The sequence below is a fragment of the Rattus norvegicus genome, chromosome 9 (genome assembly GCF_021556685.1).
Source record: "Rattus norvegicus strain SHRSP/BbbUtx chromosome 9, alternate assembly SHRSP_T2T, whole genome shotgun sequence".
Classification (NCBI taxonomy): domain Eukaryota; kingdom Metazoa; phylum Chordata; class Mammalia; order Rodentia; family Muridae; genus Rattus; species Rattus norvegicus.
The window spans coordinates 17,599,954-17,627,644 of NC_141542.1; the positions used below are offsets into that span (position 1 = coordinate 17,599,954).

Here is a 27,691-nt window from a genome sequence, read left to right on the forward strand (position 1 = left end):
TTTTTTTCTGAAAGTGCTGAAAGTATTTATTAACATACAAATTAAAGTATTTAATTTTATATAAGGTTAAGGAAGTAAAATCTATGTGGACTTTTCATTTTTGAATAAAATAACAAAATCCAAAACACATACCAGATTTGTGAGTTAATTTTAACAATATCCTATTTCATTAAAATCTATTTTATTCAGTAATGCCTTGAAAGTATTATTTCAGGTTTCCTAAGAATAATGTAGCATTTGGGGAAAAAGATACATACTAGGAGCCCTGCACTGGAGGACAAGATGGAGAAGACCTCTACAGAAACCATAACTTTGCCTTTGGTGCTGTGGTAGACAGGGAGAAAAGTGATCCAGACACTGCAGAACACCAGCATGCTGAATGTCAGATACTTAGCTTCATTGAATGTGTCAGGCAGGTTCCTGGTCAAGAAAGCCACAGTAAAACTGATAAGGGCCAGGGAGCCTAGGAATCCAAGTACACAGTAAAAGGCTATGACTGAGCCTTTGTTGCATATAATGAGGATGTGACCATATTCAGTGTGTAAATCTCTTTCCACAAATGGAGGAGATGTTCCTAGCCAGAACCCACAGAGAATAATTTTGGATCAGTGTACAGACAGGAATTATATAATTTGGTGCCCCAGATACCAACAGCTCCCGCATCCTCCTTCCTGGAGTAGTGATTTTAAAGGCTAAACCCACAGTTATGGTTTTGGATAAGACAGTGGTCACAGACACAGTAAATGCAAATCCAAATATGATCTGATGCATGATGCAGGTGACTGTGTTTGGGTGACCAATAAAAAGCAAGGAGCAAAGAAAACAAAATATAAGAGAAATGAGTAGAGGGTAGCTGAGAGTACGATTATTGGCCTTCACAATAGGTGTATCATGATGCTTTAAAAAGACCCCCAAAACAAGAGCTGTGAGTACAGAGAAGCACAGAGCAAGGAAGGCCAGAGCCATCCCCAAGGGGTCTTCAAAAGCCAGAAATGTCACAGTCCTCTTGAGGCAGTGATTTTTCTCTTTGTTGGCATACTGATCACCTGGACACTTCACACACTGATCCATATCTGTGAAAATAGAAATGGCGAATGATTCTAGTAAATATATCTAAGTTTATTGCTCCTTATTCGAAAGCAATACATGATGCAATCAAAACAACTTCCTCCTTTTTCTTGTAAGCAGCAAAGGAATATTCCATATTGGCAAATTTGAATGTAACAGTATTTATTTTTTCCATTAAACACACACATATTTGTTATTTTAAAACCATTTATTTTGGATGATATTACATTTATTACATATCAAATACAGCTATTTACTCACAGAGCAAGTAAATTTTTCTTGCTGTACTATTGTGAAATATTTGAACAACATTCCAGAAACTGATTATTTTACAAAAAAAGCCTACTGTCTCAACAGCTACTTCATGGTCAGTGTCTCTCTCCTACAATGTCATACGGATTCTAGGACATCTCTGATTCATAAGTTCCAGAAAGAACACAAAGATATGTGATGCTAAGGAGGGTGAAATCTAACCTGTTGATGAAATCTCAGAATTATGGAGATGCCTTAACCAGAGATCACTCAGTAAAGAAAGATCTGTGTGTCCGTTTAGAAACGTTGGGCTTTTCAATCCCATTTGCAACAAGGATACTTTTATAGTTAGTTCTTCAGGAGCATGACATAACACTGTTGGATTTGGTGTTTCATCTGCTAGGTTTGGCTTTTTGTTGTTGTTTAATAAATCTTTGTGATGCCTCCCTGTTTTTATTTTTAATCAAAGTGTTATACGTTATTATTGTATATAAGCCACATACTTGATTTTGGTTTTAGGGAACAATCACGTGTTTTTTTTTAAATTGAGTATTTTATTAATTCACATTTTAAATGTTATACCCTTTCCTGGTTTCTCCTCCAGAAACACATTATTCCATCTCCCTCCCCCAGCTTCTATTAGTGTGTTCCCTGACCACCCACCCATCTCCTTCCCCTGACATTACACTACACTGTGGCATGCATCCTTGACAGAACCAAGGGCCTTTCATCCCTCTGATGCCTGACAAGACCATCCTATGCTACATATGTGGATGGATTATAGGTCCATTCCTATGTATTCACGGGATAGTGGTATAGTCACTGGGAGTTCTAGGGAGTCTGCTTGGTTGACATTGTTGTTCTTATGAGACTGCAAATCCCTTCAACTACTTCAGTCTTTTCTCCTACTTCTACATTGGGGACACCACTTTCAGTTCAATGGTTGGCTGCTAGCATCCTCCTCTGTATTTGTCAGGTTCTGGCAGAGCCTCTCAGGAGACACTTCTATCAGGTTCCTGTCAGCCTGTACTGTTGGACATCCAAAATATTGTCTGGGTTTGGTATCTTTACATGAGATAGATCCTACAGGTGGGGCAGTCTCTGTATTGTCTTTATTTCGGTCTCTGCTCCATACTTTGTCTTCATATTTTCTCCTGTGAATATTTTTGTTCCCCCTTCTAAGAAGACTTGAAGCATCCACACATTTTTCTTCTTCTTCTTCTTGAAATTCGTGTTGCTTGTGAATTGTTTCTTGGGTATGCTGAGCTTTTCGGTTGAGTGCATATCATGTATGTTTTTTGTGTTTGGGTTACCTCACTCACAATGATAATTTCTAGTTCCATCCACTTGGCTAAGAATTTCATGAAGTCATTGTTTTTAGCAGCTGAGTAGTATTCTATTGGGGAACTGTACCACAAGGACACATGGGGTCTTTCCAGATTTTGGCTATTGTAAATACAGCTACTATGAACATACTAGAGCATGCATCCCTGTTAAATGTTGGGACATCTCTTGGATATATGCCCAGGTGTAGTATAGCTGGGTCCTCAGGTACTATTAGGTCCTGTCTTCTGAGAAACCTCCAGAATGACTTCCAGAGTGTAGTTTTAGCAGCTTGTAATTCCACTAAAAGTAAAGGAGTATACCTGTTTCTCTACATTCTAGCTAGCATCTTCTGTCACCTGAATTTTTGATCTTAGCCATTCTGACTGATGTGAGGTAAAATCTCAGGGTTGTTTTGATTTGCATTTCCCTGATGACTAAAGATGTCGAACATATCTTTAGGTGCTTCTTGGTCATTCAGTATTCCACAGATAAAAATTATTTGCTTAACTCTGTAACCCATTTTAAAAAGGCTTATTTGATTCTTAGGAATTTAACTTCTTCAATTCTTTATATATATTGGAAATTAGTCCTCCATCTGATGTAGGATTGATAAAGGTTTTTTCCTTTGCCTTACAGAAGCTTTGTAATTTTATGAGATCTCATTTGTCAATTCTTGATCTTAGAGCATAAGTCATTCGTGCTCTCCTCAAGAAATTTTCCCCTGTGCCCATGACTTTGAGGTATTTACCCACTTTCTCTTCTATTAGTTTAAGTGTACTAGTTTTATGTGGAGGTCCTTGATCTTCTTGTAATTGAGTTTTGTATATGGAGATAAGAATGAACTGGTTAGATTTTTTTGCATATTGACCACCAGTTAAACCATCACCTTTTGTTGAAAATGCCTTGTTTTTTTTCCATTGAATGGTTTGAGCTACTTTGGCAAAAATCAAGTGACCATATATGGTTGGATTAATATCTGTTTCTTCAGTTCTATTCCATTGATCTACCTGCCTCTCTCTGTACCAATACCATACAATTCTTATCATTATTGCATATACTTTGTCACTGTCCTTTGAAAGTTCACTTATCATTTTCTTTGATAAAAATATATACTCTATTTCTTTTTATTTAATTCTAACTGTGTTTATGAATTAAACTGACACAGTACGCTTTGTTAATGAATACAGGAGTTTTCAAATCGTTATTTTTCCTGAGAATTTTCTCATTACTTGAGAATTCATTATTTTATCTAAATATTAAAATAAACTGGACAGAGAAACTGTCTGCTGCCATATAGTGACAAGTTTGAACTTCTTCACATACAATCAATAAGGCTTATTATAACTGTTGTTTAGGATTTCTTTTCTGATCATGGTTATTTTCATATGTTAATTATGCCTTTTTGGTCTAAAATAAAATTTATTTTCTCTATTTGTTTTTGAGTTTTGTTTTCTTCAGTTTTTCTGTACAGTTCTTTTTTTGTGTGTGTGTTTTTTTAAATTATCCCATCTCAATTTACTGTTTTATCTATTATAACAAGAACAATGTGTCCAGTAGTTCCCTATTGATCATTAGAGTACACATGATGAAAAGGCATATCTATAACATAGAATTTTAACAACTGTCTATGTCTACTGTACTTGCACATGAGTTTAATTCAAGCACTTTGGAGGAAGAAGGAATTGGATCTCAGTGATTTTAAGGGTAGTCTAGGCTGCATATCTTTTTTCTGAACAGCAAGAGCTATTAAAGGTGACTTTGTTTGTTAAAGCAAAGTTACAGTAATAAAAAATTATTGTATCTAAAGTGAAAATAATCACATCTATAGTGTTTAATGGCTGGTATTTTCAATTTTAAGCACATGACACTTCTATTAAATTTATTGCTAGAGCATAAAGTTTGCTTAGTAATATGTTCAAACCAAGCCTTATGGAAATAAAGTGACTGAAATCTATGTATCCTCTATAAGCACAGGACACACACACACACACACACACACACACACACACACACACAGGAATCCACATGTAAACAATGCCCACATAGAGCAGTTACAAAAAATGAGCATAATATACAATACATTAACAGAAAAAAACTTTATAATTTAGTTGGAGTCATAGTGTGCTCCCTATAAGATGCTATACCTTGAGGCATATCGGAGGATATGCTGTACTCAGAACATTTGGTAATCCCCCTTCCTCCGAAATCCCAAAGCTGCCAATGGGAGACAGGTGGACTTGGGGACCCATGTTCCCCCAAACACCCTGACCCCAGAATACGAATCCACTTCTGCCTGTTTTTTTCAGCTTGGACTAATAGTCTGATAACTGGAAAATGCTATATCCTGAGACATACTAAAGTTTCGACTGCACTCTGAGCATTTGGTAAAATAACCTCTGAAGTCCCACAGTTGGTGCTGAGGGCCAGTGGTGTTGGGTACCTACCCCCTTAAATCCCCTAACCGCCAAATTCCAATCCCCATTTTCCTGGTCCTTTCTGCTGTGACAGAGTATTAGCTAGTCTGGAAGATGCTATGTCCAGAGACCTACCAGAAGATCCACTGGACTCAGATAATTTGACATCATATCCTGAGGGATACCAGAAAACCACTGTACTCAGAGCATTTGATACGACATCATGAGGCATCCCAGGAGATCTGCTTCACCCAGGGCATCTGATACAACAATCAGAGACCTCACAGGAAATCCACTACACTCAGGACATCACAGTTTTAACAAATTCCAGGTGTTCCTTTATACACAAGGCAATGGGTACCACAGTCTGAATACCTCCCAGGGGCTCTGGTGCATGCAGGGCAACTGACCCAAAAGACTGAAACAATTAAACAGAAAGCACAGTCCATTGAAATGAACAGGGAACCACTTCATACAGTACAACAGTTTGATTGCTCCTCAGAAGACCCAGCATTCTGAAGGCCTCAAAGGAGATTTATTGAAGTCAGGGCAACAAATTCAGCAGATTCAATGCCCCTCTGAAGACCCTCCAGTTAGAAGGCCCCACAGAAGATCTGCAAGAGCCAGAGTTATAGGCTTAGCAGACTTGCTACTACCCATGGATGAAAGATGCAGATTCCAGGCAGAATCACCAGACCAGCAAACACTAGGGATAACCAGATTATGAGATGCAAGCACAAGCCATAAGCAACAGAAGCCAATATATGTGGACAACATCAGAACTAGTTCTCCCACCACAGCAAGCCTTGAATAGACAACACACCTGACGATCAGGAAGCAGACCTAAAAATTCTATTAAAGATAACAGAGTCCTTTAAGTAGGATATAAATAACTCACATCCAGAAAATTCAGAACACAATGAAACACCATATCTAAAAATAATTGGAATACAAGAGAGTGAAGATTCCCAGCTCAAAAAAACCTGAAAAATTCTTCAACAAAAATCATAGAAAAAATTCTTCCCCAACCTAAAGAAAGACATGACCATAAAGGTACAAGATGCCTATAGAATACCATACAAATGGGACCAGAAAAGAAAATCCCCTCATCAAATAATAATCAAAACACTAAATGCACAGAATACAGAAAGAATGTTAAAGCTCCAAGGGAAAAGGGCAAAATAACATACAAAGGCTGAGCTATCAGAATTATACCAGACTTCTCAAAAGAGACTATGAAGGTCACAAAAGCCTGGTCAGAGGTCGTAGAGACTTTGAGAGAACACAAATGTCATTCCAGTAAATGCATTACTATCCCCAGTAAAACTCCCGATCAACATAGATGAAGAAACCAAAATATTCCAGGACAAAACCAATTTCAAACAATTACTGTTTACCAATCCATTACTACAGAGTACCCTAAAAGGAAAATTCCAACACATCAAAGATACTTACATCAAAGAAAAAATAAGATATTCAGCATCTCACAACAAAGCCAAGAGGAGAGAAGCACAGGCGCATAAATCCACCTATGAGAACAAATATAACAGAACCAATCAGTCTTAACTAACAACCAATCTGTTGTTAATATCTATCAATATTAATGGACTCAACTCACTTATGAAATGATGTAAGCCTTCAGACTGGGTAGGTAAACACGATTCAGAATTTTGCCACATAAAAGGAACACACCTCCATAACAAAGACAGGGACTATCTCAGAGTAAAAGGCTTTAAAAATGTCTTCCAAGGAATGGTCCCAAACTGGAGTTGTCATCCTAATACCCAATAAAATAGACTTTCAACCAAAAGTTGTCAAGCATGGTGAGGAAGGACACTTCATATTCATCAAAGGGAAAATCCACCAAGAGAAAGTTTCAATTCTGGACATCTGTGTCTCAAAATGCAATGATGCCCATATCCATAAAAGAAACTTTACTAAAGCTCAAAACATACACTGAAACCCACACAATAATAATGGGGGATTTCAACACCCCACTCTCACCAAAGTGCAGGTAATTGAAACAGAAACTAAACAGGAACAAAGTGAATGTAATAGAGCTAATGAGCCATATGGATTTAACAGATAGCTACAGAATATTTCAACCTAAAACAAAAGAATATACATTTTTTCAGCAACACATGGAAACTTCTCCAAAAGCAATCATATAATTGGTCACAAAAAAACTCAACTCAACCTCTCTCAAATGAGAAGATTGATATATTCCCATGTACCCTTTCAGTACACCAGGACACACAGCTGATCTTCAATAACAGCAAAACCCACAGAAAACCCACATATATGTGGAAATTGAACAACCCTCAGCTCAATGATAATTTGATCAGGGAGGAAATTCAGAAAGAAATTAAGACTTCCTGTAATTTAATGAAAATATTAACAAATCAACTCAAACTTATGGGACAAAAGGAAAGCAGTGCTAGGAAGAAAATTTATAGTACTAAGTGCACTGGTAAAGAAACTGGAGATATCTTACACTAGCAACTTAACAGCACACCTGAGAAAAAAGAAACAAAATCACCCAAGGGGAGTAGAGGGCAGGAAATAGTCAAACACAGGGCTGAAATTAACCCAGTAGAAACAAAGAGAATGATACAAAGAATGAGCAAAACCAAAAGCTGATTCTTTGAGAGAATCAACAAGAGAGACAACCCTCTAGCTAAAGTACCTAATTAATTAGCTCAGAGGCAGCATCCAAATCCACAAACTGAGAATTGAAAAGGAGACATAACAACAAAAAATGGGGGAAATTAAAAACTACCTGGAGAACATAGTTGAAATGAATGGTCTTCTAGACATCTACCACATACCAAAGTTAAATCAAGAGCCAGAGAACTTTGTAAGCAGTCCCTTGTCCCATAAGGAAATAGAAGTGATTAAAATCTCTCAACCAACAAACAAACAAACAGCACAGCACCTGCTGAATGGATTTAGCTCAGAATTCTTCCAGACTTTCAATGTAGACCTGATACAAATATTGCTCAAAATACTTCATAAAATACAAAGAGAAGGCAGACTACCTGAGGATCCAGCTTTATCACTCCTGGGCATACCAAAAAGTTTCTCCAACATTTAACAAGGACACATGCTCCATTATGTCCATAGCAGCCTGATTTATAATAGCCAGATATGGAAAGAACCCAGGTGTCCTTCAACAGAATAATGGATAAGGAAAATGTGGTACATTTACCCAATAGAATACTATTCAGCTATTAAAAACAGTGACTTCATGAAAATTTTAGGCAAATGAATGAAGCAAAAAAATAATCATTTTGTGTGAGGTAACCCAATCACAAAAGAACATACATGATATGCCTTCACTGATAAGTGGATATTAACCCAAAAGCTCAGAATACCCATGATACAATTTACAAACCACATGAAGCTCAAGAAGAAAGATCAAGAAAATCTGGATGCTTCAAATCTTCTTAGAAGGCGGAACAAAAATATTCACAGGAAAAAAGATGACAAAATAGGAAACAGAGATTGAAGTAAAGGCCACCCGAAGACTACCACTCCTCTTGGATCCATCCCATATAAAATTACCAAACCCAGACAATATTGAGAATGCCAAGCAGTGCATACTGACAAGAGTCTGATATAGCTGTCTCTTGAGAGGCTCTTCCAGAACATGACAAATGCAGATGTGAATATTTGTAGCCAACCATGAACTGAGAATGAAAGACCCATTGGAGGAGGTAGAGAAAGGTTTGAAGGAGCTAAAATGGTCTTCAACACCATAAAAACAACCATACCCACCAACTGTAACTCCCTGGGACTAAACCACCATCCTAAGGGTACAGACCCATGGGTCCAGCTGCATATGTAGCAGAGGACAGCCTTGATGGGCACAAATGGGAGGAGATATCCTTGGTCCTTCCATGGCTCGAGACTCCAGTGTAGGAGAATGTCAGGGTAGGGAGGCATCAAGGTTATGGTGGAACACCCTCATAGAAGAAGGAGGAAGGGAGATGCGGTTTTATAGACGGGAAACTTGGAACTGGGATAAGATTTGAAATGTAAATTTAAAAAATTCAATAAAAAAGAGCCAGATGCAGGTATGTGCATCAAACCAATGAACAGAAGCTGGTGTTCCCTCTGGTTGAATTAGGGAAAAGGTAGAGGAAACTGAGGAGGAGGGTGACCCTGTAGGAGGACCAGCAGTGACAATTAAACTGAAACCCTGTGATCTATCAGACACTGGATCACCAACCAGGCAACATATACCAGCTTATATGAAGCCCACAACACATATATAGCAGAGCACTGCTGGGTAATGGGTTCAGTCAGAGAATATGCAACTAACCCTCAAAACACTGGAGGTCCTAGGGAGGTAATAATTCTGGTGGTGTGGGTGGTATGGGGACATCTTCACAGAGATGGGGGAGAAGGGAAGTAAGAGATGTGGAACAGTCCAATAGTGGCCCATGAGGTAAACAAAATTTGCAGTGCAAAAATTAAAAAAATATTTGGAGTCATAGTTTTGAGGAATAATAAACAGAGAGAAACAAACTCTAGTAAATCTGTTTATAATTTTCTGTTGAAAAGAGCATGCTAAAACATGCTGTTAGTATGACTCCAAAAAGAGAATCCTTTATACATATACATTCAAAATTTTGGATTCAAACACTATTGGTATTCCCCAAGTATTTTTTAAAGAATTTATGGGAAAAAGAAAGTTTATCATAATTTACCCAATTATATTACTTGTAATAATTTATTACGACATTCCTTCTTCTGATATACAAATGCAAGTATTTTCTATAAAAGTCCTTCTTATCATCTCACAATTGAGATAGCAATATTTATTTCATCACGTAACATATGTATGAACACTCACTTCAAATTTGTGAATACTATTATTTTATTAGGATTGTTTTCTTTTATTCCTACCAATAAACAAAAGTAAAATAGGATACAAATCCTCTAGATTCACAATGTTCTACTTCTGAGATTTCACAGATAACAAATAACAACTATCAATATTTATTGAGACACAATTACACTTTCAAAAACTTTTTCTTTTTCAAGAGCCACAAGGAATCCTGAGATGGTGAAGATGGGTGAAATTCATGATTTCAGTGTTATTCACAAATTGCAAAAATGATAAAAGCAAATACATGCAATCTGAAGAGTGTTTGTTTAATCCACTGATGGATAAGGTACTGCTTCATAGGGATTTTAGAGTTATTTCCATGTCAACTAATATCTGCAGTTTGTTAACATAATACATGTAACATAACATCAGTATAATCACAGTGTTTTCTAAACCACATACACAAAGATAAACATAAGTTCTATATACTTAATGCATGTGTTTGATAATGTAAATAGCTACCTGTCTGATTAGAAATTTCATTCTCAAAGCAGGGTTTGCAATCAAAACAGCAAGCAGCCTTGTTCTCCTGAGGGAATTTTCTAGATCCAGGAGAACAGCTTACACTACATACAGAGATGGGTGTCTGTGGACAATTATATATGGTTTTAGAACATAGCAGCATGTTACTAACTCTATGATGGTTGGATTATGTTATGCAATTGAACTTCTGAACTATGAACTTCTTTTTGACCAGACTTTGTATAAATGAAGAACCAGAAGAGTTGTGAATGATACTAAACTGTGCATAGGCACATTAGGAATTATTCTATACAACAGGATTAATTTCCCAATTGTGAAAACCTCTTTTAAAATATAGTAAAGCTGGATATCAAGAATATGTGGACATATGACTGGTTTATTAATTTATTCTGAAAAGCAGGTGAAGATTTTTACTTACCTGTTTCACTCCTATGCTCCATTCTATAATATTCTCTGAGAGAGACAATTGTTCATCATGTGGGGAATGTGGGACATATGTTCCTACATGCACCTTATGTCCAAGACCTTGAGGAAAATTCCAGAAGTTCAGAATGTCATACTGTGCATCTGATTTTTCTCTCTGCCTCATATTCACTTTCTCTCCAACTGGATTACTAAATTGAATTCTCTTGACAAAACGGTGCAAGTAAAAGAAAAATTTTAACATGTAAAACACATTAACTCATTTAATTTTCTGCATATGAATCTTTTGCCTGTATATGTATCAGTATAACAAATGCATGTCTGCTACCTAAGGAGGGGTTACCCCCAAGAACAGAGAGACAACAGGAACCTAGCATAACTATCCACTGAGAAAATCATTCCAACACTTTACAGAAAAAGATCCAGAGACCCATAGCTACACATTTGAGGGAGGTCAGGCAGGTTTTTTTTTTGTTTTTTTTTGTTTTTGTTTTTTTTTTTTTTTTGGTAAGAATTGGGGGAAGGATTGAGGTAGCTGGAGATGATTGAGACTCTACCAGGAGACCCAAAGAGTCAAAAATTTCTTGGGGCTCCTAGAGTCTGGGGCTCCTAGAGTCTGAACCATGCACCAAGCATAAACAGCTGAAACTGCCCCTGCACATTTGTATATGACATTGGGCCTGGTCTTCATGCAATTCTACAAACACACATATCAGGGGCTCACGCTGACACCACTGCCTGTGGATCTAGTTCCCTTAACTGGAACACCTTCTCTGGTTTCTGTCGAAGAGAATGTTCCTTATTTCTGCAGTTACTTGAGTTCCCAAGCTGTATTAGAACCCAGGGACGACCGCTTCATTCTTAATAGAGAATAAGAGGTGAACAGGAGGAGAGGGTGTATGTGTGGGGACTGAGAGTGGAGAAGCTCAAATTGTAGTGTAAAGTAAAAAAATATATACAATAATAGAAAAAGAGGATGGTAGATTCCAGAAAAAAGGTCCAAAATTTGTGATTAAATTACGTTTTCCATGTTTAAAGAACAAAGCCCAATTTTGCAAATAACAATCAGATTTCTTTTTTTTTCTTTTTTTTTTTTTATTAACTTGAGTATTTCTTATATACATTTCGAGTGTTATTCCCTTTCCCGGTTTCCAGGCAAACATCCCCCTCCCCCCTCCCCTTCCTTATGGGTGTTCCCCTCCCAACCCTCCCCCCATTGCCGCCCTCCCCCCATAGACTAGTTCACTGGGGGTTCAGTCTTAGCAGGACCCAGGGCTTCCCCTTCCACTGGTGCTCTTACTAGGATATTCATTGCTACCTATGAGGTCAGAGTCCAGGGTCAGTCCATGTATAGTCTTTAGGTAGTGGCTTAGTCACTGGAAGCTCTGGTTGTTTGGCATTGTTGTACTTTTGGGGTCTCGAGCCCCTTCAAGCTCTTCCAGTTCTTTCTCTGATTCCTTCAATACGGGACCTATTCTCAGTTCAGTGGTTTGCTGCTGGCATTCGCCTCTGTATTTGCTGTATTCTGGCTGTGTCTCTCAGGAGCGATCTACATCCGGCTCCTGTCGGTCTGCACTTCTTTGCTTCATCCATCTTGTCTAAGTGGGTGGCTGTATATGTATGGGCCACATGTGGGGCAGGCTCTGAATGGGTGTTCCTTAAGTCTCTGATTTAATCTTTGCCTCTCCCTTCCCTGCCAAGGGTATTCTTTTTCCTCATTTAAAGAAGGAGTGAAGCATTCACATTTTGATCATCCGTCTTGAGTTTCGTTTGTTCTAGGGATCTAGGGTAATTCAAGCATTTGGGCTAATAGCCACTTATCAATGAGTGCATACCATGTATGTCTTTCTGTGATTGGGTTAGCTCACTCAGGATGATATTTTCCAGTTCCAACCATTTGCCTACGAATTTCATAAACTCGTTATTTTTGATAGCTGAGTAATATTCCATTGTGTAGATGTACCACATTTTCTGTATCCATTCCTCTGTTGAAGGGCATCTGGGTTCTTTCCATTTTCTGGCTATTATAAATAAGGCTGCGATGAACATAGTGGAGCACGTGTCTCTTTTATATGTTGAGGCATCTTTTGGGTATATGCCCAAGAGAGGTATAGCTGGATCCTCAGGCAGTTCAATGTCCAATTTTCTGAGGAACCTCCAGACTGATTTCCAGAATGGTTTTACCAGTCTGCAATCCCACCAACAATGGAGGAGTGTTCCTCTTTCTCCACATCCTCGCCAGCATCTGCTGTCACCTGAGTTTTTGATCTTAGCCAATCGCACTGGTGTGAGGTGAAATCTCAGGGTTGTTTTGATTTGCATTTCCCTTATGACTAAAGATGTTGAACATTTCTTTAGGTGTTTCTCAGCCATTCGGCATTCCTCAGCTGTGAATTCTTTGTTTAGCTCTGGACCCCATTTTTTAATAGGGTTATTTGTTTCCCTGCGGTCTAACTTCTTGAGTTCTTTGTATATTTTGGATATAAGGCCTCTATCTGTTGTAGGATTGGTAAAGATCTTTTCCCAATCTGTTGGTTGCCGTTTTGTCCTAACCACAGTGTCCTTTGCCTTACAGAAGCTTTGCAGTTTTATGAGATCCCATTTGTCGATTCTTGATCTTAGAGCATAAGCCATTGGTGTTTTGTTCAGGAAATTTTTTCCAGTGCCCATGTGTTCCAGATGCTTCCCTAGTTTTTCTTCTATTAGTTTGAGTGTGTCTGGTTTGATGTGGAGGTCCTTGATCCACTTGGACTTAAGCTTTGTACAGGGTGATAAGCATGGATCGATCTGCATTCTTCTACATGTTGCCCTCCAGTTGAACCAGCACCATTTGCTGAAAATGCTATCTTTTTTCCATTGGATGGTTTTGGCTCCTTTGTCAAAAATCAAGTGACCATAGGTGTGTGGGTTCATTTCTGGGTCTTCAATTCTATTCCATTGGTCTATCTGTCTGTCTCTGTACCAATACCATGCAGTTTTTATCACTATTGCTCTGTAATACTGCTTGAGTTCAGGGATAGTGATTCCCCCTGAAGTCCTTTTATTGTTGAGGATAGCTTTAGCTATCCTGGGTTTTTTGTTATTCCACATGAATTTGCAAATTGTTCTGTCTAACTCTTTGAAGAATTGGATTGGTATTTTGATGGGGATTGCATTGAATCTGTAGATTGCTTTTGGTAAAATGGCCATTTTTACTATATTAATCCTGCCAATCCATGAGCATGGGAGATCTTTCCATCTTCTGAGGTCTTCTTCAATTTCTTTCCTCAGTGTCTTGAAGTTCTTATTGTACAGATCTTTTACTTGCTTAGTTAAAGTCACACCGAGGTACTTTATATCATTTGGGTCTATTATGAAGGGTGTCGTTTCCCTAATTTCTTTCTCGGCTTGTTTCTCTTTTGTATAGAGGAAGGCAACTGATTTATTTGAGTTAATTTTATACCCAGCCACTTTGCTGAAGTTGTTTATCAGCTTTAGTAGTTCTCTGGTGGAGCTTTTGGGATCACTTAAATATACTATCATGTCATCTGCAAATAGTGATATTTTGACCTCTTCTTTTCCGATCTGTATCCCTTTGATCTGCTTTTGTTGTCTGATTGCTCTGGCTAGAACTTCAAGAACTATATTGAACAAGTAGGGAGAGAGTGGGCAGCCTTGTCTAGTCCCTGATTTTAGTGGGATTGCTTCAAGTTTCTCTCCATTTAGTTTAATGTTAGCAACTGGTTTGCTGTATATGGCTTTTCCTATGTTTAGGTATGGGCCTTGAATTCCTATTCTTTCCAGGACTTTTATCATGAAGGGGTGTTGAATTTTGTCAAATGCTTTCTCAGCATCTAATGAAATGATCATGTGGTTCTGTTCTTTCAGTTTGTTTATATAATGGATCATGTTGATGGTTTTCCGTATATTAAACCATCCCTGCATGCCTGCGATGAAGCCTACTTGATCATGGTGGATGATTGGTTTTTTTTTGTTTTTTTTTTTTGTTTTTTTTTTCTTTTTTTTTTTCCCGGAGCTGGGGACCGAACCCAGAGCCTTAGCTTTTGCTAGGCAAGCGCTCTACCACTGAGCTAAATCCCCAACCCGGATGATTGTTTTGATGTGCTCTTGAATTCGGTTTGCCAGAATTTTATTGAGTATTTTTGCGTCGATATTCATAAGGGAAATTGGTCTGAAGTTCTCTTTCTTTGTTGTGTCTTTGTGTGGTTTAGGTATAAGAGTAATTGTGGCTTCGTAGAAGGAATTCGGTAGGGCTCCATCTGTTTCAATTTTGTGGAATAGTTTGGATAATATTGGTATGAGGTCTTCTATGAAGGTTTGATAGAATTCTGCACTAAACCCGTCTGGACCTGGGCTCTTTTTGGTTGGGAGACCTTTAATAACTGCTTCTATTTCCTTAGGAGTTATGGGGTTGTTTAACTGGTTTATCTGTTCCTGATTTAACTTTGATACCTGGTATCTGTCTAGGAAATTGTCCATTTCCTGAAGATTTTCAAATTTTGTTGAATATAGGTTTTTATAGTAAGATCTGATGATTTTTTGAATTTCCTCTGAATCTGTAGTTATGTCTCCCTTTTCATTTCTGATTTTGTTAATTTGGACGCACTCTCTGTGTCCTCTCGTTAGTCTGGCTAAGGGTTTATCTATCTTGTTGATTTTCTCAAAGAACCAACTTTTGGTTCTGTTGATTCTTTCTATGGTCCTTTTTGTTTCTACTTGGTTGATTTCAGCTCTGAGTTTGATTATTTCCTGCCTTCTACTCCTCCTGGGTGTATTTGCTTCTTTTTGTTCTAGAGCTTTTAGGTGTGCTGTCAAGATGCTGACATATGCTCTTTCCTGTTTCTTTCTGCAGGCACTCAGCGCTATGAGTTTTCCTCTTAGCACAGCTTTCATTGTGTCCCATAAGTTTGAGTATGTTGTATCTTCATTTTCATTAAATTCTAAAAAGTTTTTAATTTCTTTCTTTATTTCTTCCTTGACCAGGTTATCATTGAGTAGAGCATTGTTCAATTTCCACGTATATGTGGGCATTCTTCCCTTATTGTTATTGAAGACCAGTTTTAGGCCGTGGTGGTCCGATAGCACGCATGGGATTATTTCTATCTTTCTGTACCTGTTGAGGCCCGTTTTTTGACCAATTATATAGTCAATTTTGGAGAAAGTACCATGAGGAGCTGAGAAGAAGGTATATCCTTTTGCTTTAGGATAGAATGTTCTATAAATATCCGTTAAGTCCATTTGGCTCATGACTTCTCTTAGTCTGTCGACATCACTGTTTAATTTCTGTTTCCATGATCTGTCCATTGATGAGAGTGGGGTGTTGAAATCTCCCACTATTATTGTGTGAGGTGCAATGTGTGTTTTGAGCTTTAGTAAGGTTTCTTTTACGTATGTAGGTGCCCTTGTATTTGGGGCATAGATATTTAGGATTGAGAGTTCATCTTGGTGGATTTTTCCTTTGATGAATATGAAGTGTCCTTCCTTATCTGTTTTGATGACTTTTAGTTGGAAATTGATTTTATTTGATATTAGAATGGCTACTCCAGCTTGCTTCTTCTGACCATTTGCTTGGAAAGTTGTTTTCCAGCCTTTCACTCTGAGGTAGTGTCTGTCTTTGTCTCTGAGGTGTGTTTCCTGTAGGCAGCAGAATGCAGGGTCCTCGTTGCGTATCCAGTTTGTTAATCTATGTCTTTTTATTGGGGAGTTGAGGCCATTGATATTGAAAGATATTAAGGAATAGTGATTATTGTTTCCCTTTATATTCATATTTGGATGTGAGGTTATGTTTGTGTGCTTTCATTCTCTTTGTTTTGTTGCCAAGACGATTAGTTTCTTGCTTCTTCTAGGGTATAGCTTGCCTCCTTATGTTGGGCTTTACCATTTATTATCCTTTGTAGTGCTGGATTTGTAGAAAGATATTGTGTAAATTTGGTTTTGTCATGGAATATCTTGGTTTCTCCATCTATGTTAATTGAGAGTTTTGCTGGATACAGTAACCTGGGCTGGCATTTGTGTTCTCTTAGGGTCTGTATGACATCAGTCCAGGATCTTCTGGCCTTCATAGTTTCTGGCGAGAAGTCTGGTGTGATTCTGATAGGTCTCCCTTTATATGTTACTTGACCTTTTTCCCTTACTGCTTTTAATATTCTTTCTTTATTTTGTGCGTTTGGTGTTTTGACAATTATGTGACGGGAGGTGTTTCTTTTCTGGTCCAATCTATTTGGAGTTCTGTAGGCTTCTTGTATGTCTATGGGTATCTCTTTTTTTAGGTTAGGGAGGTTTTCTTCTATGATTTTGTTGAAGATATTTACTGGTCCTTTGAGCTGGGAGTCTTCACTCTCTTCTATACCTATTATCCTTAGGTTTGATCTTCTCATTGAGTCCTGTATTTCCTGTATGTTTTGGACCAGTAGCTTTTTCCGCTTTACATTATCTTTGACAGTTGAGTCAATGATTTCTATGGAATCTTCTGCTCCTGAGATTCTCTCTTCCATCTCTTGTATTCTGTTGGTGAAGCTTGTATCTACAGCTCCTTGTCTCTTCTTTTGGTTTTCTATATCCAGGGTTGGTTCCATGTGTTCTTTCTTGATTGCTTCTATTTCCATTTTTAATTCCTTCAACTGTTTGATTGTGTTTTCCTGGAATTCTTTCAGGGATTTTTGTGATTCCTCTCTGTAGGCTTCTACTTGTTTATTAATGTTTTCCTGTGTTTCCCTAAGTGTGTTCATGTCTTTCTTGAAGTCCTCCAGCATCATGATCAAATATGATTTTGAAACTAGATCTTGCTTTTCTGGTGTGTTTGGATATTCCATGTTTGTTTTGGTGGGAGATTTGGGCTCTGATGATGGCATGTAGTCTTGGTTTCTGTTGCTTGGGTTCCTGCGCTTGCCTCTCGCCATCAGATTATCTCTAGTGTTACTTTGTTTTGCTATTTCTGACAGTGGCTAGACTGTCCTATAAGCCTGTGTGTCAGGAGTGCTGTAGACCTGTTTTCCTCTCTTTCAGTCAGTTATGGGGACAGAGTGTTCTGCTTTCGGGCGTGTAGTTTTTCCTCTCTACAGGTCTTCAGCTGTTCCTGTGGGCCTGTGTCTTGAGTACACCAGGCAGCTTTCTTGCAGCAGAAAATTTGGTCTTACCTGTGGTCCCGAGGTTCAGGTTTGCTCGTGGGGTGCTGCCCAGGGGCTCTCTGCAGCGGCAGCAACCAGGAAGACCTGTGCCGCCCCTTCCGGGAGCTTCAGTGCACCAGGGTTCCAGATGGTCTTTGGCTTTTTCCTCTGGGTCCGAGATGTGTGTGCAGGGAGCAGTCTCTTCTGGTTTCCCAGGCTTGTCTGCCTCTCTGAAGGTTTAGCTCTCCCTCCCACGGGATTTGGGTGCAGAGAACTGTTTATCTGGTCTGTTTCTTTCAGGTTCCGGCGGTGTCTCAGGCAGGTGTCCTGCTGCTCCTGGGCCCTCCCCCACGGGAGCCCAGAGGCCTTATACAGTTTCCTCTTGGGCCAGGGATGTGGGCAGGGGTGAGCAGTGTTGGTGGTCTCTTCCGCTCTGCAGCCTCAGGAGTGCCCACCTGACCAGGCGGTTGGGTCTCTCTCTCACCGGGTCTGGGAGCAGAGAGCGGCTGCGGGCCGGGATCCGCGGGTGTGGGACTTCCGGTAAACACAGAATGTGCCTGGTCCTAGAGAAATTCTGCTTCCGTGTGTCCCAAGCTCACCAGGCAGCTTTCTTGCAGCAGAAAATTTGGTCTTACCTGTGGTCCCGAGGCTCAGGTTCGCTCGTGGGGTGCTGCCCAGGGGCTCTCTGCAGCGGCAGCCAACAATCAGATTTCTTAATCACTCCAATAAGATAAAATATATAGTTTCCAAATATAAAACATTTTATTTAAATAATAAACATTAAATATTAAAAATATTATATATGTAACAATTGTATAAAATTTTATTATGTTATTATAGGCAGAAGATTCGAGTGAAATAATGGAGATGACTACCATCACAAATGTTTAAACCCAGTTATTTTTGGAAGTTCAAAGAACTTCCAAAAGTACACAAAATTTATTCATTACTCCCTTATATTTTACATTATTTACTGACACACTTTGAGTAAATTCTGAATTATAGTGCTTTCAGTCAAGTGTTTTCAGTTACCAGTTCACTCATAGCTCTTACTAAAAATTCCCAGTAAAAGGGTGACTCCTGTGTGTGTGTGTGTGTGTGTGTGTGTGTGTGTGTGTGTGTGTGTGTGTGTGTGTTTGTAAGTGTTTATGTATTGAAACCCTGTGGACAGTGAGATTTGATCTCCAGTTATAAAGCATATCTTCTATTTATCTGGCATATGATTTTTTTTTATTTCCAACTAGAGTTGCTTTAAGCAAAATGTGAAAGGTGCATGAAAGGAGGTATTTAGGAAGATTTTAAAATGTGTCTTCCACAACACTATGGAACCCTTACATGAGTGACAAATGACCCATTACCTGCCAGGGATGAATAAACTGTCCTTTGCTACTGTCCACTGGTTTCATATCTACATCTTTTAATAGCATCTCATGGAGGCCGTGGGCCACAGCATAAACTGCATTATATATGTGGTAGCTCCCCTCACTCAATTTCACGTCAAAGCGATCCCAAGGCAACAAGGCCAAGGATCCTTTAGATGAACAGTTCTTTCTTGTTTTACAGGAATACCCTGCGACTGGACAATTAAAATATAAAGTCCATATTTCTGAAAGGAAAGCGTCATCTGGGTTATTGGAAGGTTTTACATTCTTAATAAAATCTTTAAAAGCAGAAATATCTGGATGATGTTGTGAAAAAATGAGAGTTCCATGGAAAGAGTCCAGGATGAAGTGTCTCGTGCTGCTAGTAACATCCTACTGTGAGGTGGCTATCCATACTTTCCATGGGAATATATGTTCCCATCGCATAAATACTGTTCCTATAGAAGACTCAGTGTCACCAAAAACAATGACGACATTTGCCGTTTCCCTCATGATTGGGCTATGGTAGATGAATGAATCACTCAAGTGGAAAGTAAAGTTGACTCTGATCATTTGCACAAAGGCAGCACACACATTGTTCTTCTCCATTTCTCTCCTCAAGTCTGAAAGGAATCTAATACCTTTTTCATTCTCTGAGATGACCAGCCCCGCCCGAGTCCACCTACAATGAACCATCAAAGAGACCATGCCACAGGCTAGTGTTGTGTCTTTAGGGGCCATCTGACAGAGAGAAGGAAACGTGATATCGTCACTCAGCATCGGATCAAAAGGCCCAATGGTTAGCTGAAGGAAATAGTTAAGAAAATACATAAAGAACATAATCCAATCAAGCTCAGTGATGTAGTTAATGGCAATATCAATGAAAATAGTAATGATAGTATGTTCATCACTGTGAAATCATCACCAACTTCCTACAACTCTGAAAACTTAGTCTTGATTGTTGTATGTTGCTGAGTGTGCCTACTTGGAAAACTGGTCTCCAGGACATTTAGCTGGGTCTAGTCAGGACACATCTGCTACAGCGTTTGCTTCTTTCTTCCTACCCCTTACCCCCAAGGATATCTCAACGCCCTTATACAGCTTGAATAAGTGATGGAGGAGTCGTCACCCCAATTCCCTGGATTTTGGGGGGCTGGAAGCGGTTATTCTGCGGTGGTTTTCTTGAGGAATTTAGAAATGGGTGTAATTTAACAGGGAGGAAGTCGGTAGATTGCCTTACACAGTCACAATCTCATTTGGCAACAAAGATAATAATCAGACCTTTGCTTTGGTATAGAAATTATTTGACAAAAAAAATATGTAAGACGTACAAGGTTTAGAGCCAGGCCCAGTATTGATGTCACTACATGGTTCTGGGTTGATTACACCTGTGGGTGAAGTGCCAAATAACAGATTCATGGCTCCAAGTTTGTGATAATTCTTTCAAGATACTATTTAGGGTTTGGAGACAACAGTCCAGATTACTTTCTGTAGAAAGTTGGTTTTCAAAACCGTCTAAAAGGCACAAAATTTGAGATTTAAAGTTATTTATCTTCTGTTGAGACACATCTGCTCCTAACAGTTCCCCTTTGGTGGACTGAATGAAGAATTTGAACATCTCTACCTCCAGGCAAGGCAATACTCTGCAGCTGTGCAGACACTGGACAAAAGTGCCTGTTTCATCTCCAGACTGATACTGTCCAGAAAAGGACAAATTGTGCAGAGGACTTGACTGATTAAGCCCTGACAAGATGGGGTGATCAGCCCTTTCAAATCTGCATTTCAACAGTCTGTCAGTTGATTTTGGGCCGGAAGGCTGAAGCCTTGAGCTCACATGTTGCAAGCATGGGGCTGTGCTAGTGGAAATTTGTCTCTACAACCTCTCAGTTCTGCAAGCCGTGTTAGGCTTCCAATGTGTATAGCTATTTGGTCGTTCTGAGATTTCTGACGGGGTTGACGACTGACTAGAGTCTCATAGCCTATCAGGCTGTTTAACTCTGAATATGCATACTTTATTGGATGGTTATCAGATAGTATACAAGCTAGGCAAGATATAATATAGATTTTAAGCCTTTCTGAAGCAGGAATGGAAACTAAATGTTGTGTTTAATGATAGAGTGTTGTTTACACATTACATAATCTTTGGCTTTTTAGCACCAGTAAGAGATTAAGATTAAAAGAGTAGAGTTCTCTTTGTCACCTTGAATGTGAAGGTTGGCCCTTCAGTGCCTCTGCAGCCTGAGGCAGAGTTCTGTTGGGAACACAAGAGCACTTGGCCAGTGATCATAGGGGACTGCATTTTGGTTGAGCCCTGAGACCTGGATGAGCAGAGGCTTCCACAGTCCTGATAAAGGGAAGCAGAGTCACATAGATGTGTGGGAACAATGGATCTTTGATCTTCAAGTTCTCCATTTCATTTATATTTGCTGTGTACATAGTATATGTAAATGACTAGAGCATCCTACTTTATCACATCTAGGCTCTCTAGATATTACAGCGTTTACTAGTAGAACCATAGTAGAGTTAGCACAGCAATACATTGTGTCCCATTTTGTTAAAGAACTTTATTTTATTTTTATTTATATATATTTTCTTATTCACTTTACATTCTGCTCTATGCATGCTGACACCTAATTACTCTCTCCCACAATCCTCCCCCAATCCTCCTGGCACAGTCTTCTCTGAGTGTATGAGGGCCAACTGTCTCAGTACCTCCCTTATTTGAGCAAAGCCTTCCCTGTGGGCATTGGTGAGGATGCTGGTTTTGAATGCCTTGGACTTGGCTTTCTTCATGCTCCAATTTGCTGGCTTTGGAAAGTTCGTACAGAACTGTCTGTGAACTTGGTACTTCATCCAGATGGTACACAAATAGCACTGATTTTGTTAATAATCTTGAGAGTGTATTTCTATCAAAGTATTCCTACAAATATCCTAACAATGACAAAGGTAATGGGAGGCTACACATCTATTCCATTAGTTTTCAGTTCTTCCCAGAGCAGCAGAGTAGAAGCCCAATAAGCTGGGTGAGTTAACTGAGGTCATGCAGGGATCCTAATAGCACAGTCCTACTTTCTTAGAGTAACTCCTAGGGACTTACCATATCCATACACCCGTAGCTCCATATGTACTGGACCCAGGGAAGTGCTCAACATTCATTGCTTTTGTCGCTCAGTTTGCCACAAATGTTAGAAATCTGAAAAGTTCAGGAAACTTGAAGGTGTGAATAAGTCCCAGTGACTGGAGTAAGCTCAAACAGTCTGTGACAACAAAGAACTGACTGAACAGCCAAGAGACAAGATGCTCAACAGGACCATAGTTGTATCCCAGTAAGAAAATTTGAGTAATAAGGCTTCAGGTGAAAAGATAAATTACGAGGTCTAGGCCAAAAAGTTTTATCCTTTGCCCTGAGGGTTGCAGCCATTCTTTCAGCCTTTCCTGGCCCTCTCACAGGATAAGAGTTCTCAACTGGAAGGCACATAATATAGATATACAGACTACTCTTTGGGTACAAACTGATAGGCAATTTCAAGGCTTAAAGTCATTCTCTCTTTCTCGCTCACTGTCTCTCTGTCTCTCTCTCTGTGTCTCTCTCTGTCTCTCTGTCTCTCTGTCTCTCTTGCTCTCTCTCCCCCTCAAACACACACACACACACACACACACACACACACACACAGCTTGACGCTGCACACACTCTGCATTCTTTTGTGCACTCTGCTTTTTTTTATTGCAGTTTTCTTTTCTCAGACTCCCATTCTCACGCACACTCTTCATACACAGCTCATACATATCTCACACACACCACATGCACTCTCCTGTCACTCACACACACAGTCTTCCTACACACCTCACATTCTTTCTTCACTCATTTTCACATTCTCTCCTCGTGCTCTCTCCCTGGCTCTCACATTTGTTCTCAGACTGGCTCTCTCATTAGCTCTCTCATTAGCTCCCTCATTTACTCTTCACATTCTCTCTCCACTCACTCTTCACATGCTCTTCTCATGCTCTCACATTTGCAATCACATTTGTTCTTACATTCGCTCTGTCACTTACTCTCTCATTCACTCCCTCATGCTCTCTCTCATTTACTCTTCACATGTTCTGTAGCCTTTTTCTTGCCCCAGTCCTTTATTAATAATCCAGAAGCAGGTAGAAAAAAGACATTTTATAATCATTGCAAAATCAAATGCAAAGAATGACTACATCTCACCAAGAACTAAGAATTACAACTGTTCTCCAAAGTTTCAGGCTTCCCCTATACCCAGACCTGTGGCCAATATAATAATAATAATTGTAAACTTACCATTATTTAAACTTTAACTTTTTACTTTTATACTTCAGAGACCAAAGCTCCGAGGTCAGCTACCTGCACTTTCCTGTGAAGCTCTAATGATAAATGACATAGGCAAAACTGCCAGGCAGTGGCCAGAAAGAATCAAGGTAACTCTTAGCACAGTAATTCCACAGCTTTCTGTTCCTTGCACACAATGACTCTCATAAGAGTTCCAGTAGCTTGACTTAGTTTACTAGTATATTATTTTATATATTCTATACTTCCATATCCAGTAACCAGTCTGAAATATTATGGAAAATTTATATCCTAACTTAAATAACTTTTTCCTTTCTTAGGGTCCCAATGTTGTCTCTAATTCATTTTCTCTTATTTTCTTCAAGCTATCTTTGCAAGTCAAACCTTAATCTGGAACTACAATTGTGCAGTTATTACATTTTTTCCAAGATGAGAACACACAGTATGCAACTGGGCCTCTAGGGCTGTGCTGTGCTGTGCCCCTATGCATCAATTTCCAATTGTCTAAGAATCATAACATCAAGGAACATCTAATTTCACAGAATTCACCAGAGCAGAAGGAGAAAGAAGTAGGAAAGTCAGATATAATACTATAATTGTGCACACCAAGGCCAACTGATAGGCAGTCACACACAAATGAAATCTATACAGCCCTTGTCCAGTGATAAGGTTAGGGAAATGGAAACAACCAGTTTTTACAAAGAGCTACTGCGGACTATTGAGATGTCTCCATCCAGGACTACTGAAGGCAGCCTCTTATTTCAGATGGTGGGTCTCGTGGAGGGATGTGTGTCCTGATACTCAGGGTTCCCAAAGCCACCCTACTTTACAAGAACCTGCTGCAGGCTTCTGACATGTCTCCATCCCGGCCTACTACTGGCAGTCCCTGTCATTGTATGTTGTCCTCAGCATTAGCCAAAGCAATCAGAAAACAAGAGGAGGTCAAAGGGATACAGATTGGAAAGGAAGAAGAAAATTATCACTATTGAGGACGATAGGACAGTATAATTGAGACACCCAAAAAGTTACACCAGAGAACTCCTAAGACTGATAAACAACTTCGGCAATGTGGCTGGGTATAAAATTAACTCAAACAAATCAGTAGCCTTCCTCTACACAAAAGATAAACAAGTTGAGAAAGAAATTAGGGAAATGACACCTTTCATAATAGTCCCAAATAACATAAAAATACCTCAGTGTGACTTTTATCAAACAAGTGAAAGATCTGTGTGAAAAGAACTTCATGTGTCTGAAGAAAGAAATTGAAGAAGATCTCAGAAAATGAAAAGATCTCCCATGCTCGTGGGTTGGCAGGATTAAGAGAGTAAAAATGGCCATTTTTCCAAAAGTGACCTAGAGATTCAATGCAATCCCCATCAAAATTCCAATACACTTCTTCATAGGGTTAGACAAAACAATTTGCAAATTCATTTGGAATAAAAAGTAACCCAAAATAGCTAAAACTATCCTCAACAATAAAAGGACTTCCCTGGGAATCACCATCCCTGAACTCAAGCAGTTTACAGAGCATGAGTGATAAAAACTGTATGGTATTGGTACAGAGACAGACAGATAGACCAGTGGAATAGAACTGCAGACCCAGAAATGAAACCACACAAATATGATCACTTGATTTTTTGACAAAGGAGAAAAAACCATCAGGTGGAAAAAGGATAGCATTTTCAGCAAATGGTGCTGGTTCCACTGGAGGTCAGCATATGGAAGAGTCCAAATCATCCCCTGCTTATTGCCCTGGACAAAGCTTAAGTCCAGGTGGATCAAGGACCTCTACATCAAACCAGATAACACTCAAACTAATAGAAGCAAAAGTGGGGAAGCATCTTGAACACAAGGACACTGTAAAAAATTTCCTGAACAAAACACGAATGGCTTATGCTCTAAGATCAAGAGTAGACAAATGGGACCTCATAAAGGTACAAAGCTTCTGTAAGGCAAAGGACACTGTGGTTAGGACAAAATACCAATCAACAGATTAGGAAAAGAACTTTACTAATCCTACAACTGATAGATGGCTAATATCCAAAATATACAAACAACACATGAAGTTGGACTGTAGGAAGACTAATAATCCTATTAAAAGTTGAGGTTCAGAGCTGAACAAGAATTCACAGCTGAGGAATAGGGAATCGGTGAGAAGCACCAAAAGAAATGTTCAACATCTTTAGTCATAAAGGAAATGCAAATCAAAACAACCCTGAGATTCCACCTCACACCAGTCTGAATGCCTAAGATAAAACACTCAGGCGATAGAAGATGCTTGCGCGGATGTGAGAAGGGGAACACTCCTCCATTTTTGGTGAGATTGCAGACTGGTACAACCATTCTGGATATCAGTCTGGAGGTTCCTCAGAAAATTAGACATTGCAATAGCTGAGGACCCAACTATACCTCTCTTACACATTTACCCAAAAGATGCTCCAACATACAACAGGGCACACGCTCCACCATGTTCATAGCAGCCTTATTTATACTAGTCAGAAAATGAAAAGATCCCAGATGCCCTTCAACAGTGGAATGGAAACAGAAAGTGTGGTACATCTACACAATGGAGTACTACAGAGATATCAAAAACAATGACTTCATGAAATTCATAGGCAAAGAGAATGAACTAAGACATATCATCCTGAGTGAGCTAACCCAATCACAGAAACACACACATGGTATGCATTCATTGATCAGTGGATATTAGCCCAAATGCTGGAATTCCCCAAGATTCACAGACCAAATGAAATTCAGGAAGGATGACCAAAATGCTGATGCTTCACTCCTTCCTTTAAAGGAGAAGAAGAATCACTATTGAAGGGATAGGGAGGCAAAATTTAGAACAGAGCCTAGAGGAATGGCCATCCAGAGTCTACCCCACGAGTGGCCTATACATATACAGCCTTCAAACTAGATGAGGTCGATGAAGCTAAGAGGTGCAGGCTGATAGGAACTGGATATAGATGTCTCCTGTGATTCACAGCCAGATCATGTCAAATACAGTGGTGAATGCTAGCATCAAACCATTGAACTGAGAACTGGACCTCAGGTGGAGGAATTACACAAAGATTGAAAGAGCTGAAGGGACTTGCAACCCCATAAGCACAGCCATGCCTGCCAAGCAGAATTCCCAGTGACTAAACCACTACCCAATCACTATACAGGGACTGTGCCATGGCTCCATCTGCATGTGTATCAGAGGATGGTCTTCTTGGGCACAAATGGAATGGGCAGCCCTTGGTCCTGCCTAGGCTGGGAAAGTGGCTGGATGGTGACAGGAATACCTTATAGCAGAGGGGGAGGGCGATGGTATTCAGACTTATTTCTGGAAAACAAGGAAGGAATAACATTTGAATTCGAAATGAAAAATATCCAATTAAAATTCAACAACAACAAAATGGTGTTTAGAGCTTCAAATAAAAAAAGCCACAATCAGGAAACAGAGAATTGTATGCTTCTGGTTTTTTTCAAATATGCTCAGGGCCCTGGTCAGTTCTGGGCCCAGGCTGGACAAAGCAGGTTCCTGCCACTGACTGCTCCTCTATTCCTGTTTCCAGAGGCATCATGCAGATTAATATTGAGCCAGAGATGTGGGCAGAGCTGGGTAGAAGTGGCTTTCTGTCCTGTGGTCTCAGGATTATCTGCATTTCTGGGTGTTCAGCATTCTCTGCCATGGGATTTCGGTGCAGGATTCCCGATTGCTTTAATCTCCCTCATACCATGTTTATATGTCCTGGGACATATTACAGAAAAATTAATGTTTATCCTATTAATTTGTTCAACACTCTCATCCACAGAGTATAACTTAGAGGTAACTATATATTTGACACCAGGCATACACAGTAGGTAATATATGCATGATGAACTTGAAGTTCACAGAGTTGGGAACACAGTGAACAGTGACTGTGTAACTGCCTTTGAATCTCAGTCTGACTGGGAAGGAATTTTGATGCCCAGTCCCGATGAGAATGCAGAGATCCATCCCTCCCTGGTAGCTGTGGGACTTCAGAGGTTGATACCAGTGATCAATAAAGAAGGTTCGTAAGAGTGAA

General features: G+C 39.3%; 1 pseudogene; it reads right to left on the reverse strand.

The window, feature by feature from the left end:
- Vom2r-ps138 (vomeronasal 2 receptor, pseudogene 138) lies at positions 210-20,158 on the reverse strand (annotated as a pseudogene).